Source organism: Typopeltis vanoorti, chromosome 18 (genome assembly GCF_054136105.1).
Source record: "Typopeltis vanoorti isolate ZY-2024b chromosome 18, IOZ_Tvanoo_1.0, whole genome shotgun sequence".
NCBI lineage: Eukaryota > Metazoa > Arthropoda > Arachnida > Uropygi > Thelyphonidae > Typopeltis > Typopeltis vanoorti.
Window position 1 is genome coordinate 96,090,635 of NC_143566.1, and position 12,595 is coordinate 96,103,229.

The following is a 12,595-nucleotide window of genomic DNA, read 5'->3' on the forward strand; positions in this document are numbered from 1 at the left end:
AATTTTATTAAGGCTCGCCCGTTAAATAACAGGTTATTTTCACTACTCTGCGATGAAATGGGCAGTGAATATATACAACTTTTGCTTCATTATGAAATTCGCTAGCTTTCCAGGGGCAAAGTACTAACAAGGTTAATTCAATTAAGGCACAAAGTTTTATTGTTTGTAAATGAACATAATTCTAATTTTGCATTGCTCCTTGTTGATGAAGCATGGTTATCAACACTACCTTATCTTTCAGACTTTTTTTTTTTTTTTTTTGAAATTAAATGAACTAAATTTCTCCCTTCAGGGAAATTCTTTAACTATTCTTTATGCCTATGACAAAATAAAGGCATTCGAGAGAAAAAAAAACTGGTGTTGTGCATTAATTATGTAAAAGACAGATAATTTGCACCTTTTTAGTGGAAAATGATCTTTTTGTTGATTCTGAGTTTCTGGAAAGGGTTTGTGACCACCTCAAAACTCTGAAACAGAATTTTGAAACATGTTTTCCAAATAACTATTATAAGAAATTTCTGTGGGTTTGAGATCTATTTCAGGCTTATAGTCACGAGAACGACCTTTCGTTATTGAAAAAAGAACAGTTAATTGAGCTTTCAAATGACAGTGGGCTTAAAATGCAATTCCGCGATCTTGGTTTGGCTAGATTCTGGATCTTGCCTTCAGAGAAGTGAATTTCCCGAATTATCTGAAGAAGCACTGGAAGTCATCATGCGGTTTTCTACAACCTATTTTTGTGAGAAAGGATTTTCATCGCTTCTTCAAATAAAAACAAAATACCGAAATCGTCCTTGTGTGTGTGTGTGCGCGCGCCGATCTTCGACTAAAGTTAACCAAAATTGAGCAGATATCTAGCAACTCTGCAAAGGCCAAGAAGCAGAACCATCTCATTAAAAGTAAGTAGTAACACAATTATATTGTATTATTTATTTGGAGTACAGTTTTTGATAATTTTCTTTACTGGTTTTAGAATTAATCATTTTCAAAATCGGGGACGAAACGAAAGTTATGTAAAGTGACGTCACAGCGAGGCTCTGCTCTGTTAGCAAGAAGGATAGCTGCCCGCGTCCTGTTTAGCAAAGTTCCGTGTCGCTTGCAGGAATATGCGGCTGAGAACACTGAATCCGTCGCATGCAGACAACAATATCCGTACGGTCATGGATTATACAGAAACACACATCATAACGTAACGAATACAAGCAGCACACAGGATGGATATAAATAAAACCACCACATGATTAATGAATTGCCAGATTTACGATGACTAATGTTGTGCCTCTGGATAAAATAGGATGGATATAATTAAAACCACCACCATAACACGATTAGTACAAATCACATGCATGCGGTATATACAGCATACAGTCGCTGGCGGGATAATGCGCCTGACCATGTGGATGGCACTTTGCGACTAAACAGTCCAACTCCACTCATCATGAGTTGGACTGTTTATAGATATTGGGAAGGACCTCACATAACAGGATGTCTCAAAATTTTTGGCTGGTCATGGAAAATTCGTAAGGGAAATAAGGCGATTCGTATCGGCCGGAAGTGTGTGTGTGTGGATGGGGTGGGGGGGGGGAAGCATTAATGTCTTTGGGATGTTCTGAGTGAAATTTTTGGGTATATGCAGGGAATGGTTTGGACAGGACAAGAGATGTAATCCATGATGGAATCTAGATGTCAAGTTCGTATTCAGTATTATGATGAATGGAGTAAAATAAGAGCAACATTTTTCCCAGTGCGCGAAGATGAAAGTTGTTGTGGGGCTAGCTTCATGGGTATGGGCAGATGAATGGGGATAACATATAAATTTATCTGCCCACAACGATATTTAAAGATAAACGTCGTTGTGGCCAGATAAATGAAGGTTTCAGCTGTACGGTGCTGACATTTTATCCCCAGATGAATGGGGATAACATATAAAATATAAAATTGCTGTGGGCAGATAAATGGGGATCTTCACCGGGACGGCGCTGATATACCCATTAATTTGCCCACAGCAAATCGGAAACCGATACCTTTATTTGTTTAATAAAAATTAAAACTTTGTTCGGTGTTGATACACTTTTAATCATTTACTTCCAACTAATTAATTATGTTTCCAAACATGCTTTTAGATTTATTATGTTAAAATTAAAAAGGCACAGTTTTTTCAAAATGTTGGTAATCCCCACATACAGTTAAAAAAAAAAAATTACATAACTTAGTGGTCCGTAGAATTGTTTTAGGCATTTTACTGGTCCTTGGGCTTAGAAAGGTTGAGAAACGCTGTTCTAGAGGATGTGATCTCCTTGATGTTCCTAATGAGAGATGTGTTCTGGGCTTAAAGATCAAGAAGTAACTGGTATAAGGTGGATTCTGGTACATAGAGATGGTTACCTGGTTTAGATCAGAAATACCATCCTTCCTTTTGATACACCTAAACTTCTAACATTTGAAGCAGGGCATCTCATCTGCCCTGTTAAGCTGTATATCTAATCCCCTGAGATGCTTTAAATGTCAGAAATGTGCATGGCCAAACTTACCTTTTGTTAGGCTTTTGGGTGCCGTAAGTGTCGAAGGGGGGACAGAGCCCCCCCCCACTATATATATGTTCACTCTCATTTTGTTAAAAAAAAAAAAAAAAATTCCGGCCTGTCAGCTGCTTTCACATTGTGCATTCGGCCTGCATGCAATTTGAGTTTGAGACCACTGGTGTAAGCCACTTTGTACTGTATCAATCCACCTATATCTTGGTCTTCCACTAGGTCTTTTTCCTGCAAACCTGGCAGAGAAGACTTCTTTTGCTAATCTTTCCTCTGCCATTCTGCTTAAGTGACCATACCACCTGAGATTAGCTCTGCTAACGCATTCCTGGATGCTGACAATGTCAAGTTCTTTCCTAATATCCTCGTTTTTAATATATTGCCATTGATTCCATCTGTTCACGCCATTAATCTTTCTGAGGACTCTCATATCTGCAGTCAATAGTATTTGGTCAAGTATTCTGCTTCTAACAACTCTCAGATCCATAAGTTAAAATTGGTTTGAAGACTTGTCTTGTATACAGCCAATTTAGTGTTCCGACTAATTACTCTCTTATTCCATATGAATTTATTCAATTGATTTCCTACCATTCCAGCTTTGTTGATTCTATTGTCTATTTCCATATTTAATTTACCATCTTCACTAAAAATTGCGCCAAAGTAGCTGAAATGTTTTACTTGTTCCACAGGTTTCTCCGTTCACAATGCAGTTGACATTTTCAATGATTCTGTCTATTTTCATCATCTTTGTCTTGTTATTGCTGACCTTCATACCATATCTATTAGAACAGGTATTCAATTTAGTCAGAGAATCTTGCAGACTTGTAGCAGATTTATTTAGAAGTATAACATCGTCTGCATAAAGCAAAGGGCTGACATTAACATCTCCACTTTTGATATCATATTTAATACCACTTTCCTTCATAATGTGATCCATATAGATAATGAATAACAGAGGGGATAATGTACATCCTTGTCTCACACCAGATTTAACATTAAACCATCTTCCTGTACTTCCATTTTCCTTCAATTCCAACTGCTGAATTGCAACTCAAATAAAAACTAAGTATCGCTCGATATAATGATCCATTGACACCATATAACTGTAGCATATTGAATAGTGTCTCTCATGGCACCTTATCATATGCCCTTTCCAGATTGACAAAACTTAAATACAGATCTTTGTTATATTCCCATGCTTTCTCGACTATTTGTTGTAAAGTGAAGATCTGATCCTGATAGCCTCTATTTGGAATGAATCCAGCTTGTTCTTCACCAAGCTTTTCTTCCACAAATCTTCTGAACCGTTTCTCAAGTATACTTGCATAAATCTTACCAGGAACACTCGGTAGGGAAATACCTCTGTAATTCTCACATTCAGTTTTATTTCCCTTTTTATATATGGGTACTATGAGAGCTCTACTCCAATCATCGGGAATTCGTCCCTCTGTCCAGGCTTTCTGAACTATGCAGTGCAGCCACTGTAAGACTCTCATACCACCATACTTCAGCATTTCTGGTCGAATATCATCTACTCCTGCTGCCTTTCCACATTTCAAGCCTTTGATGGCTTTTCTACTTCAAGTATGGATATGTATTCCTGACTGCATGCCTGGTCAGTGTTTTTTACCACTGTGCTGTCATCACTGTTTGTTTCATTTAGAAAATTTTCAAAGTAATTACTCCATACTTCAAGGATATCTTTTTCTCCCATTTTCATGTCCCCTTTATCATCTTTAACTCCTTTTACAGCACTCTCTCCTCCATTTCTAAGCTTCTACAACAACCTCCAGAATATTTCTCCACCTTCTTGATATTTATTTTCTATATTCTTGCCAAAGTCCTCCCATGACTTTTGTTTAGCTAGTTTTATACAGTGTTTAGCTTTCTTACATTTGTGTCTGTATTTTCTAAGAGCACAAGCTGACTTATTTGTCAGGAATTTTTGATATGCTTTCTTCTTTTCCTTCACTGCCTCTTTAACTTTCTCTGTCCACCATGGAGTTCTGATTTTTCTCTCTTTGCAGACAACCTCAAGTACGAGTGAATGCATTCATAAAACAAGATTGTATGACTTTGTTTTATGAATAAAACAAGGTCATACAACCTTCTAAAACCTCAAAAAATTCCTCCACTTCTACCTTAGCAGAATCTTCTGTGGGACCATAGGCACAAATAAGTCACATTTTCCAGTTGACCCTTCTGGTGTTTGCCCACATCACTCTACTTGAGACTGCCTGCCATTCAAGAAGATTATCCTCATATTTATTGTTGAATACTATGGTTACTCCTTCTTTTCCTTGATTGTTATTGCCTGAATATAACATATTGTATTTATTGCTCAGAAAGATCTCTCCAGTTTTTGTCTTTTTTGTTTCAGTCATCCCTATTATGTCGATCTGATACTTATCTAATTCCTCAGCTAGCTCCATTTTTTTGCCATTCAGGCTTCTTTTGTTGATAGTACCGATCTTTAACTCTGGTGATGTTGAGTTGGGTGTGTTTTCAGATTTGTTCCAGTAGGTGACTTCACTGTTTGCCCTGGTTCCCTGGCGAAAACCACCCGGGGCCTTGTTTGACTGGGCGATGCCCCAGCCGGTATGAAATTTTGTCATGTTGTGCATCATTTTGTATTTTGGTTTAAGCTAATAAGAATACAATTTGGTTGACCAAATCCCAAATTGCCAGCCCATCTTCATTCGTTCAGTATCCAGGTAGATACCCAACAGGGTGCACCACAAGACGGTGAGGATTGAATGTTAGGTCAGAAGCCCCGGTTGGTTCTCCGCATTCCTTTAAAGGTTATATGGATGTCTCCTCTCAGTTATACAGCTTTGACCCTTAAACACCTCATTTGTCTCTAATTAAGCAAATGTAACTAAATATAATACGTTGACTGTAAATGTCTCTGTACTGTATTTAGTGATACAGTAAAACCATGCTTCAGTATAGTGTGTTAGGAATGGAATGTTTCCAGTTTTCTAATAGAACAGAAGCAAGTAAAAATTCATTTATTTCTGAATAAAAATGAATCCTATTATAAGAAGTGAACCATGTATGTTGATCTCCAATAAAATACTAGAATATCAGAGATATTTGTTATTGATAAGACAGAAGAACAGCAGACAAATAGAAACAAAATTATGTAAATGAACTTTAACAAAAGAGTGGATAATTCAAACAATGATAAAAAATTATTTATACGTATATTACTTAAAAAGTGTATACTGATCACCAGTATTCCCAGTGAATAAAAGAAAATTCTTAGAATACCAAGTATACCATAAATAAAATCATAGAAATAAACACATACAAGCTCAACAAATTTTGAGATAATTTGCTGCTTCATCAATCCCAAACAAATTCCTACCATGCCTAGATGAATTGATTGCTGGATTAGTCCCTTCTTGTAGTTATTTATATTTTGCAAAAAAAAGATCTTTCATTCTCCTCATGAAGTTTTTTTTTTTTTTTTTTTTTAATTCTGCCATCATTATGTGTAGAGTTTATAGGATCACATGTTATTTGCTCAACCAGATTTCAAATCTTTAATCCAAAATTCAGTTTTGATGTCATCTCTATTTACTGATATCTCCCTTTCTGAAACTTTAAATTTACTGAAAAATGTCTCCCTCCTGACATTATTGATCTTTTCAATTTTGCCATCCATACTGACCATTTCACTTGGAAAGATACCATTTATAAACAGATTGAAGGTATAGCAATAGGCTCTCCCTTTAGCCAGTTAATATATGGAACACTTTGAAAAACATGCACTTAATACTGCTTTCTCAAACCTTCTATCTGGCTAAGATATATATATTGATGATATGTTCTCTATTTGGTCACATGGTTCAAACACGTTACTCCATCTGAACAGCCAGTATCCCAAAATGTAGTTCATTATAAATGGAAAATAATTATAGCCTGCCTTTTCTAGATACTCTTATCACATATATTCTCAATGGCATTGTTTCTTTCTCAGTTTACAGAAAACTACCCACACAGGTAGATGCATATACTACACACAAACTTTTCCACCATCTCTCTCTCAACAATATGGTGTTATCAAAGCCGTTGTCAGGAGAGCCTCCAACCTCCATTTTACACAGGCTTCCCTTACAGCTGAACTCTCCTTTCTTCACCAGACCTTGTCTAGTGGTTACATTGGAAAAAAGATCAACAAATTAATAGTTCCTCACATCTCTCCTAACACACAGACCATAGTAATGTCATTTTTGTTCCCTATATCTGTAGCACCTAGAAAAAGCCAGAACTCTAAAAAAAATTTTAAAAAAAGTGTAATCTCTGCACTGCTTTCAGACATCATCTTCTCTATCCCAGGTATTTACAAGGATTCTTGTTCTTTCAATATATTATTGTCAAGCTGGGAGATCTGCTACCATACACCTGGAAGAACATAATACATCTGTCATAACTATGGCTACTCAGTTCTAGCTAACCATGCCTTTGGATACCTTGCACAGATCATACCTTCTGTACTGCTGTTCCTATGCCATAAAATTACAAATCAATCAATCAAACAAACCTTGCACAGACTCAAATGTGGAGAAAACCAGTAAGCTTCAACTTGAAAGACTTTTTTCAGAATCAGCAGGATTTAAAAAAACCAACCAAATCTCAATAAGTGGGATTATGTTAAACTACCCAAGATTTTGGAAACTTTAATTCTTAGACCTCCCACCCAACAACTAAGGCTACTCAACAGCACTAATAGAAGATGACCCTCATAGGGCTTGATGCCTTCAGTCTAATTTTTTTCCCCATTTATTGTTTTGAGCATTTTTCTCTGTGGTTATACAGTTTTAATATTGTATTCTTGATGATGTCTCAGGATGAAATATAGGATTGAGTAAACTTGTGTTTAATTATTTATCTATGCTGTATTCATTTCATTAAACCTGATAATGGATTTAAACCAGCATATAAGCCTAAATAGTCAACTATTAATATCCAGAAAAGCTTATCTTTAAGTTAAAGGGATAATAAATCCCATGTTATTTTACAGCCGGGTACGAAACTCAGAGATTGAAATCCATTCAAATCTAAGAGTTTCATGCCGAAGAACTATTGGCGAGTCCAAGCGTAAGTCATCACTTAGGTAGTACAACACTATGGCAACTCGTGTCAAAGGTAGAGCAAGCTCTGTCACTATCCTTAATATTTTCTCATAATATAAAATGCAGCTCCTAGGAGATGTATTACTGTTTTACATTATGAGGAGAGGTCACTACCCAGACCGGTTTCGACCTTTACTGAGGTCTCATCAGTGAGTAGGTAGAACCCATATATTATTATTACTATGATAAAAGTGGTACACCAGTCTGGCAATTCGTTAGTAGGGGTATATGTAAGTTCTGTTCACTTAAGCCTTGATATTTCAGGTCTATCTACTCGCTGATGAGACCTCAATGAAGGTCGAAACCGGTCTAGGTAGTGTCCTCCTCATAATGTAAAACAGTAATACATCTCCTAGGAGCTGCGTTTTACATTATGAGAAAATATTAAGGATAGTGATGGAGCTTGCTCTACCTTTGACACGAGTTGCCATAGTGTTGTACTACCCAAGTGATGGCTTATGCTTGGACTCGCCGATAGTTCTTCGGCATGAAACTCTTAGATTTCGATCTCCGAGTTTCGTACCCGACTGTAAAAGAACACGGGATTTATTATCCCCTTAATTTATGTCGCCGGAAAAATAGCCTCTTGGCTCTTTATCGTAGCTTATATCTTTGTTTTATTGATTACACCAAAGCATTTGATTCAGTAGGTCACAGGAAATTAATATGTATCTTACTGAATAATATTCTAAAAGAAAAGATCTGTACATAATTACACATATACTGAAATTAAATAGCCTCAATAAGATACAAAGATGAATATTCTGACAGCTTTGAAGGTAAAAAAGGAGTAAGACAAGGATGTGTCTTATCACCTTTATTATAATATAGATAATGAACAAGGCTTTTAAGATATTGCATAAATCAAGTAGGGGTTGGAATTTCAACAACTTCAGATATACAGATAACATGGTTCTTATTGCAGAATCTGAAGAGAATCTTCAAAACTTAGTCACAGAAATTACAATAGAAGCTTAGACATGGGATTAGTTATCAACTTGAAGAAAACAAAGTGCATGGTCATATCAAAATAACCAACAAATAAGAAATTAAATGCAACTCTTAATCAAAAAAAAAATTAAACAGGTAAAATCCTTTATAGATCTTGAGAAAATGTTTAGAGAAGGAAGAAATTTCTTTAAAGAAATAAAAAGAATAGAGATATCAAGGGAAAATCTTCATTGAACTGAAAACTGTTCTAACATCCAGAGGCATTAACATAGACACAAGAAGAAGATTAATAAACTGCTATATCTGGTCAACCCTTTTCTACAATAGTTAAACTTGGACTCTAAATAAAGAAGCAGAAGAATAAACTAGAAGCTTTTGAAATGTGGACCATCAGAAGAATGCTGAAAATATGAACAGCGAAAATGAAAAACGAAGATGTTTTAATGAAAGCAAAAATTAAAAAGAACATTAATGCAAATCATTAAAGAATGAAAACTTATTTTTGGACATCTAATCAGAGATGAAGGCATTCAGAAAGTAATATTAGAAGGGAAAAGTGGGAGAGGTAGAAAAATGAGAATGTGGTTTGAAGATATTAAGAACTGGACTGGCTTGAATTATCATAAATGTTCCAGAGCAGCAAAAGAAAATAAAACAGTTACATGACATGGTTGCCAACCTCCTTCTAGGGATGACACTTGAAGAAGTCAACTGTTGATTCCTTTTATAATACACTTTCCTATCCTCGACTTTTTGAACTGTCTTCTGCCATCTCTCAGAGTACTTTTATGAAACTTTCTTGCGTTTCTCGAAATTCTCTAAGCATATATGCTTATAGGCTGCATACTGATATGATTGTATCTTTTCCATGGCCACTTTTTTGAGCTTACTATGAAGTAATGATTTTTTTTTCCTTAAAAGAAATCTTTATCACATGTCTAATTCAATCAAAAATCCGATTTAATTTTGTCATTCAGTCTAGGTTTAGAAAAAAAAATTCCTCTTTTCAAACTTTCATTTTTTTCTCACATAATATGTATATGTTTGAGTGTACCTTTGAAAGCTATTAAGCTTTGATTCTTTTCAATTTTTTGTTTTTCTTTACAACATGATACAGTCATACCCTGAAGTTACACGGTAGGTGGGACCAACAAAATGCACGCAAGTCGAATTCGCGTAACTCGGGGTATAATTTTGCATGTAATTTATATATACAAACATACAATTGGGACCAAAGGTTTACAAAAATACCTATATTTTTTAAGAAATATAATCATAATTGTAGTTTTTCGTACATAAAAAAAAAGAAAGTTATTTCGATGTTGATGGTTTCATAAAATCTAATAGATTCATCTGATGGCATAATGTCTTTTTCTTGTCACGCAAAATTTCTTCATAGCAAGCCAGTGATTTTTTTATTCCTTGCCCCTTGTGGCTACATTTCATTCCTCATTAGAATCTACGTCCTCCAAAATCTGTAAACCTTTCTTTTATGATTGTTCTTACTGTGGATTCCTGTAGATCGATCTTCTTTGCTAGCTCAAAAATTTTCATTCCGCCTTCAAAATCCTTAATAATGTTGAGTTTTGTTTCCAAAGTCAATGTTTTTCTTTTCTTGCTAGCTGTAGAAGAATCGGACTTGCTTCTTTTGGACGACTTTATTATTTTTTATGTGATAAAATTTTTATCAAGAGCATGACATTAAACAATTGCAAGGTTTGTGGACTATAAAAATCGTGTATGAATGGAGAACATGCGAAACACGTCAGTGCTTGTTTACAGCATGTGTGACACTGGCGAATGCAGCCAGCACTGGAAAGATACGACTAGTGGTGAGGCGTGAAGCGGGACGGTAATACATACATATAAGAAACTGCGTAACTCCGGATTTGCAGAAGTCGGGATATGACTGTATTTAATATTTTCTTTCTTTCATCACTTCCTGTTTCAAATTTCAAATACTTTGAATTCAGCATGCTTTATTATTATTATTATTATTCTAAATTAGACTAAAGATATCACTATTAACAATAACTTTATTATTAAAATATATTTCTTTGTATCCTCTCCATATGAATTCATGCTTATCTTTATATTGAAACATGATGCTAGTAATGACTAGTCCTTGTTCTGAATGGCATTTAGCAGGCACTTAACACATTATTAGCTGTCTTATTTTTTTCGAAACTTTTCCAAAACATTTCTACAGCTGCTATTAATTTCCTACTCAGTTGTTTAGGTCTACCTCAAGAACCAGTTTTATTTTTCCTTTGCATCATATGTCATCTCTAATGACGAAAAAATTACCTTCCCTACTAGAACCTTCTTAGAACTGTGGGCTCATATGTCATTGTCCAGTTATTCATTTTAAAATTGCCTGCCACTCATTTCTGTGATTCATTTTCTACTCTTTGCCATTTCCTGTTGTTCACTATAAACCTACCTTCACAGCAAAGAAGATTCACCCATCATCCATTTAAAAAATAGGCATCTTCAAATCTTTGCTCTATGGAGCATGTGTTATTTGCTCCACTTCTGAAGATATCCAACAAGAACTGAGCATCATCCAATGCATGATACTATAGAATTGCTAACCTCAAAGAAGTTTAAATGTATCCTGGACATTTACAAGCCTTACTTTAAGAACCCTGAACCTGCTATGTATCCCATACATAGCAGGCATCTCTGAGGCAATTTCTAAGATCCCAAAAACTTATCTTTAAGTCCCTACTTTCTTCTCTGTGAATGATAACCAGGTGATTAATAAAATCACCTAGTTATCATCCACAAGGGATAAACTGCTCCCTGTCCCTCCCTGGTGTTTACCAGGTTCAGCATGAATATGTCTGCTTGTACTTTTGACTAACAGGATGTTCAATTGAAAAATGATTACAAGAACACCCCTCTCATATCAACAACAATAAACTTGAAAAATCTGGTCCTGTACTCACTCCTTACATAGGTGCTGGTTTAGGTTTGAGTGGTTATTTAAAGAGAGTGCTGAAGCACTTTTACACTACACACATTTAAATCGGAATGACTCTCTGTTCATCGCCAAGATTTGGGAGAGCCTCATTCTCATAAATAGCAAGCAATACTGTGCATCCCTTCTTCTTCCTCCTATCTTTTTTTTTTTTTAATATACTGTTATTCAATCATTTTATTTATCCAAAGTTTGTTATTTTGTGCATTTCAAAATTATTTTAACTAATTTTAGTCTTAATTTATAATCACTCGTATGGTGGCACTCCAGTATATGGTTCAACTCTATAAATAGGATTAACATTCTTTGTTTTAGCTTCACCTTGTGACTATGTTGATGCACTGATGATGGCCCAAATATTTCATCCAGAAAATTCTGGTTGAAATATTTGCAATAATAAAAATTATTATTCTTTATTCTTATGAATACATGTGTCTAATAATTGTTATCTGCTCTGCTGTTCAACTCTTCGGTATGAACTTGTTTCCTTTATTCCAAAAAAAATAAAAAATGGATTTAAAAAATCCTTGACACTTCCCTGCCTTCTGTGAAATTGGTAGGAACAGATAGGCTTAATTGTTCAGTTTTCCCATTTTGAAATTGTCTGCCATTCTAGAAATTTTTTTCTTCATGTTTGATGTTACTCTAATAAGAAGAAGCCTCCTTGGCTCATTTGGTATGACCTACGGTTAGAATCCTGCATGTCACACACACACAAAGCTTTTATAATATCACTTTTCAGCTGAAGACTGGTTGGCTGATATAATATGGATGTCAGGATTTATCCTTTCAGAAACTTGGGTTTTTGCTAACCTGTTAAACAATCAGCCCACAATTAAGAGACATATTATGCTTATAGCCTTAGTTGATTTAGCCATGTTTCCTAACAGCAACAGTGTCCTGATTGTCTGAATATATCATCTTTTAATTATTATTTGAAGTATCTCATCTCTTTTGTCTTCAGCTCTATACAGCTGTTTTGATGTGAT

General features: G+C 35.2%; 1 protein-coding gene across 4 annotated transcripts in view; it reads left to right on the forward strand.

Annotated features, from left to right (window-relative positions):
* Positions 1–12,595, forward strand: part of Acn (apoptotic chromatin condensation inducer acinus) — a 229,813-nt gene that overhangs the window by 114,144 nt on the left and 103,074 nt on the right. The gene's annotated exons all lie outside the window — the stretch shown is intronic.